This window comes from Dendropsophus ebraccatus, chromosome 7, assembly GCF_027789765.1.
Source record: "Dendropsophus ebraccatus isolate aDenEbr1 chromosome 7, aDenEbr1.pat, whole genome shotgun sequence".
NCBI lineage: Eukaryota > Metazoa > Chordata > Amphibia > Anura > Hylidae > Dendropsophus > Dendropsophus ebraccatus.
This window is the reverse complement of record NC_091460.1, coordinates 103,906,924-103,915,800: the sequence shown is the minus strand read 5'-3', so window position 1 is coordinate 103,915,800 and position 8,877 is coordinate 103,906,924.

Below are 8,877 nucleotides of genomic sequence, written 5' to 3'. Positions count from 1 at the left end.
TAAAAATGTAGATGTTACTATCATGAAATAGAATATCCTGATTGCACAACCGTGCTACAGTTTCTTGATACGTCTCTTTTTTTTTCTTTTTTTTTATGTTTGAAAATGGTTCTGTGAGAGAACTGAAACGTTGCATCCTGTGTTTTTGCACATTTTTGTAATAAACCACCACCTTTTTCCACCTTATGCTGGAGTGCTTTGGATTTTCGTGTGATACGTCTTTCTTTTAGAGATATGGTTTATAGGGTTTATAATATGTTTGACAACTTAAGTCAAATGGGGGAGAACTTTTTTAATAACAGGAGTAAATATCAGGTGATGGCTTCTGTCAAAAACCAATTTTTCAGCCTGGTATTTACCTATTTGTGTCCTAATTCTCACAACTGAGTGTTTTGAGACTTTGCGGCTCCCTGGACCCTTTTTTTTGCATATTCAAATAAAATTTCAACTCTTGAATGAGTACTCCATTGAATTTTTTTGCTGATATCCCTGAGCTCTCTGATTGTTGTGTTTTGTAAGTCTACTATTTATTGCCCAGAATCCAACTTTGCACTGATGAGGGGCAATACCCTGAAACAGCTGTCTGTGGATGGATGCCTGGCTTTGGTTTTTGCCTTGTCATGTCGCAATACTCGCTAATGAGTTAGACTTTGACGTAAAACGAGCCACTCTGGTATTTCCCTATTTGTGTCCTAATACTCTCAATCGAGAGTATTAAGAAGCTACATATCAGGGTGGTTTGGTGATCTCCTCACTAGTAGGCACCCCTAAGCAACAGGTTTCTCAGGAGGGATATCAGGCTATTTCTGAGTTTTGAGACTCGTGACTCGAGGTTCCCAGGACCCCTTTTTTGCATATTTAAAATTTCCAGTGTTTGACTGTAATAAAATTTTCATGTACCGTATTTTTCGGACTATAAGGCGCACTTAAAATACTATGATTTTCTAAGAAATTGTAAGTGCGCCTTATAGTCCAGTGCGGATTATATATGGACCGGGACAGCTCCGGCCTCCATGGCGCAGATAGGCTGCTGAGCTCACATCTCCCCGCTCCCTCACCTGGACTCCCGGCCCATGACTCCGCAGGCCTGTCCTGCTGTCCCGCTCTCCCACTCTCCCGCTGTACCGCTCTCCCGTTGTAGGGCTGTACCGCTCTCCCGCTGTCCCTGCTCTCCGCAGCCCACATACAGGCTCAGGCATAGGCTTCAGGCATAGACTTTCATTCAATAGCGCCACCTAGTGGCCGGAGGTTATAGAGCAACACTGTACTGTACTGAGGCTCCTAATTATGGTGGCCACAATGCTCCATGCAGAACTCTGCCAACGGGACTCGCTGGCAGAATTTTGCCTATCCTGCATGGTGGATTACGGCCACCATAGTTAGGAGCCTCAGTACTGTGACATAGTAAGGAGCTTCAGTAAATACAGTACTGTGATCAGCAGGTGACATAGTAAGGAGCCTCAGTAAGTACAGTGATCAGCAGGTGACTTACAGCAGACCCCAAAAATGCCTCCTGTTAAAAGACATGCTTATAATGCTGATTTTAAGCTTAAGGCTGGGTTCACACTACGTATATTTTAGTCAGTATTGTGGTCCTCATATTGCAACCAAAACCAGGAGTGGATTAAAAACACAGAAAGGCTCTGTCCACACAATGTTGAAATTGAGTGGATGGCTGCCATATAACAGTAAATAACTGCCATTATTTCAATATAACAGCCGTTGTTTTAAAATAACAGCAAATATTTGCCATTAAATGGCGGCCATCCACTCAATTTCAACATTGTGTGAACAGATCCTTTCTGTGTTTTCAATGAACTCCTGGTTTTGGTTGCAATATGAGGACCACAATACTGACTGCAATATACGTAGTGTGAACCCAGCCTAAAGCAATAAGCTATGCAGAAAAGCATGGAAATAGAGCAGCTGCAAGGGAATTTAACATTAATGAATCTATGGTGCATAACTGGAGGAAACAAAAAGATGCCCTACGCCAAGTAAAGAAGAGCACACTGAGTTTCAGAGGACACAAAGCAAGATGGTCACATTTGGAGGATAAAATAGAACAGTGGGTTATCGAACAGAGAGCTGCAGGGAGAAGTGTCTCCACTGTCTCTATCCGACTCAAAGCCACAGCGTTAGCACGCGACATGGAGATCAAGGACTTTCAAGGAGGTCCTTCATGGTGCTTTCGTTTTATGAAAAGGCGTAATCTCTCCATCCGCACCAGAACTGTCTGCCAGCAACTGCCAAAGGATTATGATGAGAAGCTGGCCATGTTCCGCACCTACTGCAAAACCAAAATAAATGAAAAGAATATCCAACCAGAACACATCACTAACATGGATGAGGTCCCCCTCACTTTTGATATCCCCGTAACACGTACTGTTGAGAGAACAGGGACCAGTACGGTATCTATACGTACCACAGGAGATGAGAAATCATCTTTTACTGTAGTTCTCGCCTGTCAGGCAAATGGCCAGAAACTACCACCCATGGTAATTTTCAAGAGGAAGACTTTGCCAAAAGAAAAGTTACCTGCTGGTGTCATCGTCAAGGCTAACCCAAAGGGCTGGATGGACGAGGAGAAGATGACTGAGTGGCGGAAGGAGGTCTACGTCAAGAGATCGGATGGCTTTTTTCACAAATCCCCATCCCTATTGGTCTGTGACTCTATTCGCGCCCATGTGACCGATGTCAAAGCCCAAGTGAAGAAAACTAATTCTGAGCTTGCTGTTATTCCAGGTGGATTTACGAAAGAGCTCCAGCCGCTAAATATCGGCATTAATAGGTCATTTAAAGTTAAATTGCGAGCTGCATGGGAGCATTGGATGACAGAAGGTGACCACACATTCACCAACACAGGAAGGCAACCCCCGGGAAACTTATGCTACTATGTGCAAATGGATCGTGGATGCCTGGGAGAAGGTATCAGTCTCCAGTGTCACCCGAGCTTTCAGGAAGGTTGGAATCATCACTGAAGAGCTTAGCAGCAACGAGACCGACTCAGATGATGATTATGAGGGGGACCAGAGCATGCTTGATGCCGAAATCACCCAACTGTTAAACTCCGACACTGTAGATGAAGAATTTGATGGATTTGTGGTGGAGGAATGAATTGAGAATATACCGCAAGTGTACTGATTTACAGTTACAACTAAACAAGTTGTGAGTTATTGTTAAAAAGTTAAATAAAGTACGGTATGATTTACGGTCTGAGTTTTGTTTCATTTAAAGGGAATCAGCATCAGATGCACATTATTGCCATAATTGTTTTTTCGTTTGTATGATCGTTTTTCGTTCATTCAAACTTATACACTATAATGCGGTGCACCTTATAGTCCGGTGCGCCTTATATACTGTATGAACCTAGATGGCTTAGCAGGCTAAAATTGAAGGTGCGCCTTATAGTCCGGTTCGCCTTATAGTCCGAAAAATACGATAAGCCTTTCACATTAGCAAAGTAAAATTTTTGGACAACCTCTATCAGTTGGATTTTCTATGACAATTACAAATGCAGAAAATTATCCTGAGGCAAGAAACACACACAGCGTCAAATGGAATGGAAGATGTAAAGGGAGGACTTGTACTTCTCTTTTCTCTTGGATCTTCTGGTTTTCCCAAAAAAATTGCTGTGTGTTTTTCCAGCCTTACAATTTTTGACTGCTCAAATTCCAGTTCAATTTTGTTAAAAACATGAAGGATGTTGCAAAATCAAACATGTTTCATCTCAATAACCACATAAAAAAAAACAAAATGAGATGAATTATAGATGCTATGACATTAACTTGACATTAAAAGAGTCAAACTCATTCTTCACCCTTTCCTTTGATAAATGAAAGTAGTTTGTAACACTGAATGTTTTGCACTTTGATGTGCTCCACTGTAAGTTAGACATTTTGATATAAGCTGTTGAACTATCTTAATAAAAATGTTTATTTGTAGCAGCTTTGAGTTTCTACTTGGATTAGCCTATAAACAGAAATGCTTTCTACCATCAACCACTCTGCATATATAGGTATATAGATGTATTAAATGCTGGAGGATGAAGCATTAAACATATCAGAAAAGACTTAAAGGAGAAGTCCGGCAATTTTTTTTAAATAAACTATTGTATTGCCCCCAAAAGTTATGCAAATCCCCAATATATACTTATTACGGGAAATGCACATAAAGTGCTTTTTTCCCTGCAGTTACTACTGCATCAAGGCTTCACTTTCTGGATAAAATGGTGATGTCACGACCTGACTCCCAGAGCTGTGCGGGCTGTGGCTGTTGGAAAGGATGATGGCAGGGGGATGCTCAGTGTCCCTTCAGTGCCATGTGTCCCTCAGTGTCCCTCTGCCATCATCCTCTCCAGCAGCCACAGCCCGCACAGCTCTGCGAGTCGGGTCGTGACATCACCATTTTATCCAGGAAGTGAAGCCTTGATGCAGTAGTAAGTGCAGAGAAAAAGGCACTTTATAAGCATTTCCCATAATAAGTGTATATTGGGGATTTGCATAACTTTTGGGGGCAATACAATACTTTAATAATAATTTTCAACGGACTTCTCCTTTAAAGAATTAAATCTGTGTTGTCTGGAGGAACGTAGAGAAAGGGAGAACATATTCGAAACCTTTAAGCTTTTAGCTCGTTCACATTAGCCATACGGCTATGAACATTCCTGCTGCACACACCCTATGCAGCAGGAACGTATGTAAATGTTCCTGGCTGTGAAGGGGTTTTAATGTGTGCATGGCCTTTTCAATGCCATCGGCCCTGCAAACATTACTATCCTCAGACCCAGGATTGACAGGCAACCGCGGTCCCGCAGCTGCCTGTCATAAACCCCCTTAAACGCTGTGATGCACAGAGATCATTGCGTTAAAGGTAGTCACTGACAGGACAAGGACTTGTTACTGACTGATCGGGACCCCCGCAGTATGACCGCAGCTGGTCCCTATCACTTGTACCGTCAAGTGGGGGCAAGCCACTTATCTCCCTCCTGTCGCATAAGCGATCTGTTCGTAGAGTCTGCTCTCAGGCAGACTCTATTTACAGATCGTCGAAAATACTGATGAATGCTATGCTATGACATAGAATTCAGTATATGCAATGCAAAATGTGTAAAAGATAAAAATTTTAAAGTTTTAAAACATATAAAAAAAATGGCCCAATAAAGATTAATTACCCCCTTTCCCATTATACAAATAAAAATTAAAAATAAAATAAGAAAAAAAAAACATTAAATATCATAGCGTGCAGAATTATCTGATCTATTTAAATGAAACAATATTTTCCCACACGGTGAACGGTAAATGAAAAGTGAAAAACTCCACCAGGATTGCTGATTTAAAAAAATATATATATTTAGAATAAAAAAAAATTTAAATTTTTTTTAATTTTTCACATTTTTCTCTTACACCAATATGATAACAAAAAAAGTAAAATAAAAATCCCAACTAGCCCTTTAGGTGGAAAAATAAAAGTACTTTGACTCTTAGAAGGTGAGGAGGAATATTGCATCTGGGCACAAATGACCTCGGTCATGTAGGAGTTAAGGATTGGGCTATTTTTCAATTCAAATACCTGTATCAGAACATCACAAAATTCCTGCGTATAAACCTACACAAGATTTTTACAATAATAAATCTAAACCTAAAGTAATTGTAATTTTTTTGGTCCTGATTTCCACCTATTGTTTTTAATTTGTCTCATGTGATTTGTATTTTTATGGGATTTTGTCTGCATTAAATAAAAGAAATATAATCTCTGAATTTATGAGTGATTAATTTGGAGATTTTTGTATGTAGGTTTACATTTTCATTTTTGCTTTTGTTTTTTCCTTCTCACATTCTAAAAGCCATAACTCTTTAATTTTTCTCTCTACAGAGGAGTTTTAGGGGGACTAAAACAGTATTTAAAGGAGAAGTCCAGCCATGTAAAAAAAAATTAAAACTGCAGGAACAGGGGGGAACAGAACAAACTATCCCAACTCACCTTTCCCTATGCCTCTCCAGTGCTGGATGGTCGCTCTGGGACCCCACCAGGCTCTGGGATCTCTTAAGGCGCTAACATTTGATGGACTGCCCGCTCAGCCAGACAGCGACTGGGATGGGTTGCTGCCGCTGCAGTGACTGATTGGCTGAGCATGCAATCCATCAACTGTGACGGGAATTTTCACTGAAGTCGTGATGTCATCAGAACTTGGGGGGAAATCCCCTCCAGCGAGGGTCCCGGAGTCTGTCATGCGGCACTTTGCAGGCACAGGGAAAGGTAAGCAATGATTGATTGGTATGTCCTTCCCTGCCCCCTGCTGGCTGTAAAATTTTGCAAATGACTGGGCTTCTCCTTTAAAAGTTCATTCACATGTGCAGGATCTGCAGCAGAATATATGTGAATGGACTCTTAAGCTCTACCGTAGTACAATGCCTTGCCTTGATTACTCATACAGATCAACTCAGTTCATATATACTGCATTGGTCCATCATCTCAGTTATCAACTGTCATGGTCACAGTCAGTGTCTGGTTTGGCAACAGGCTGGCATTATTAAATGGCTTTTTCCACCCTGGTCTTATTAGGTTATTACTATTTCATATGTATCTGACTGGTTATGGAAAACAGAGAGGACCCTGATATTTTGGTTTGTAAATCAGCAACTATTTAGTACTTTAATATGTCCCAGATTTTAATATAATTTTTGGGTTGTAGCTCTTGGTGGGGCTTTGGCTGTATGGGACATCAAAATTCCTGATGATGGCCCTAGCTGACCCAGGTGGTCTTTTAATGCCGACAATCTTCTATGTTTCTTTGTTTGTACAGGCAGTTGAGGATATAATGTTCTTATAAAATTCCACTGTAGCTCTACGATGGCTTTTGCAAGGCAGACTATTTTTAAAGTTTCTATTTTAACCCTTAGGGGACACAGCCAGTTTTCATTTTTGCGTTTTCGTTTTTCCCTCCTCGTGTATATAAGGCCATAGCGCCTGCATTTTTCCACCTAGAGACCCAAGTGAGCCCTTATTTTTTGCGCAACTAATTGTACTTTGCTATGGCAGATGTAATTTTTGCCTAAATGTGCCGGGAAACCAGAAAAAAATTCAAAGTGTGGTGAAATTGAAAAAAAAAAACGCATTTCTTTTATTTGGGGGAAATGTGTTTTTACGCCATTCACCCTGGGGTAAAACTGACTTGTTATGCATGTTCCTCAAGTTGTTACGATTAAAACGATATGTAACATGTATAACTTATATTGTATCTGATAAAAAATTCAAACCGTTGTTAACAAATATACGTCACTTAAAATGGCTCCATTCCCAGGCTTATAGCGCTTTTATCCTTTGGTCTATGGGTCTGTGTGAGGTGTCATTTTTTGCGCCATGATGTGATCTTTCTATCGGTACCTTGATTGCGCATATATGACTTTTTGATCGCTTTTTATTACAATTATTCTGGATTTGATGCGACAGAAATTGCGCAATTTTGCACTTTGGGATTTTTTTGCGCTGACGCCGTTTACCGTGTGAGATCAGGAATGTGATTAATTAATAGTTTGGGCGATTACGTACGCGGCGATAGCAAACATGTTTGTTTATTAATTAATTAATTTATTTTTATTATAAAATGGGGAAAGGGGGGTGATTCAGACTTTATTAGGGGAGGGGGTTTTGTGTTATTAAAAATACTTTTTTCTTTTACTTTAGACATATACTAGAAGCCCCCCTGGGGGACTTCTAGTATATGCACTCTGATCTCTCATAGAGATCCATGCAGTATAGTTATACTGCATGAATCCATGAGATCGGTGTTCTATTACTTTTGGCTGCTGCAGCCAAAAGCAATAGAATGCCGAGCCGGGATCAGCGCCATTACGGAGCAGACCCCGGCCCGGGATGGATGCGGGGATCGCCCCCCCCCCCGCAATCGCGCCGCAGGGGGGCGATCCCCCCACTAGACCACCAGGTATGAATAAAAGCAAGTATTTAGAAGCAGCTGTCAACTTTGACAGCTGCTTCTAAGTACTTAATTAGCGGGCACGGCGATCGGACCGTGCCCGCTAATAGCCGCGAGCCCGGGCTACACGCGGCACCCGGGATCGCGGCAGTTCAGAGGGTGGTCGCCGCGCGACCCCCCTCTGAACTCCCATAGCGGCACGAGGACGTTCAATAACGTCCTGGTGCAGCTATGGGTTAAGGTAACAACTTCTTTAGTAACTTTTATTCATATTTGGGTGTGGGGGTAAAACGAATTGGAGTAGGCATACAATGTTAACTTTATATAAAAAATAAACTTTTTTCCCTTTACTAATGATTGCAGGACCACTGGTGGCATTGCATCTGTAAAACCACTGTGATTGACATTGACTGTGGCATCTTAGCAGGCCAATAAAGACTTACAGCATTTATTGAATTACAGCAGGCAGCCACCGCTTATGGCAATGATTCTGTACCTGTACCATGACTAAGAATTGGTACAGAAAGATTTAAAGGGGAACTCCAGGTAGAGTTTTAAAAAATTGAAACGTCTGCAGAGGCATATAGCATTACTTACCTGTCTATCCCAGTTTTGAAACTACCTGTTCTGTATTGTGTTTCTGTACCTCCTGGTTGAGCAGTTCCCAAGAATGCAATGCTTTCCCACAGCTGATCATCACAGTCCCCCACCCAAATGTCAGGACAGGATTAAGAGACAATAGACAGGTGAGGCCCTTGCACTCGCACAAACAAACACAATAATTCCAGGTCAGCTAGCCAGGGTTAGTATCAAACAGTCGGTGCAGTACAAAATCGGAAGTCAGGAGAATAGTGAGAAGCCAAGCAAGAAATCAGAAAAAACAGACAATACAATTACAAAAACACTAGCTTAGTTACACTCAGGTACTGAGGCTCTATCTC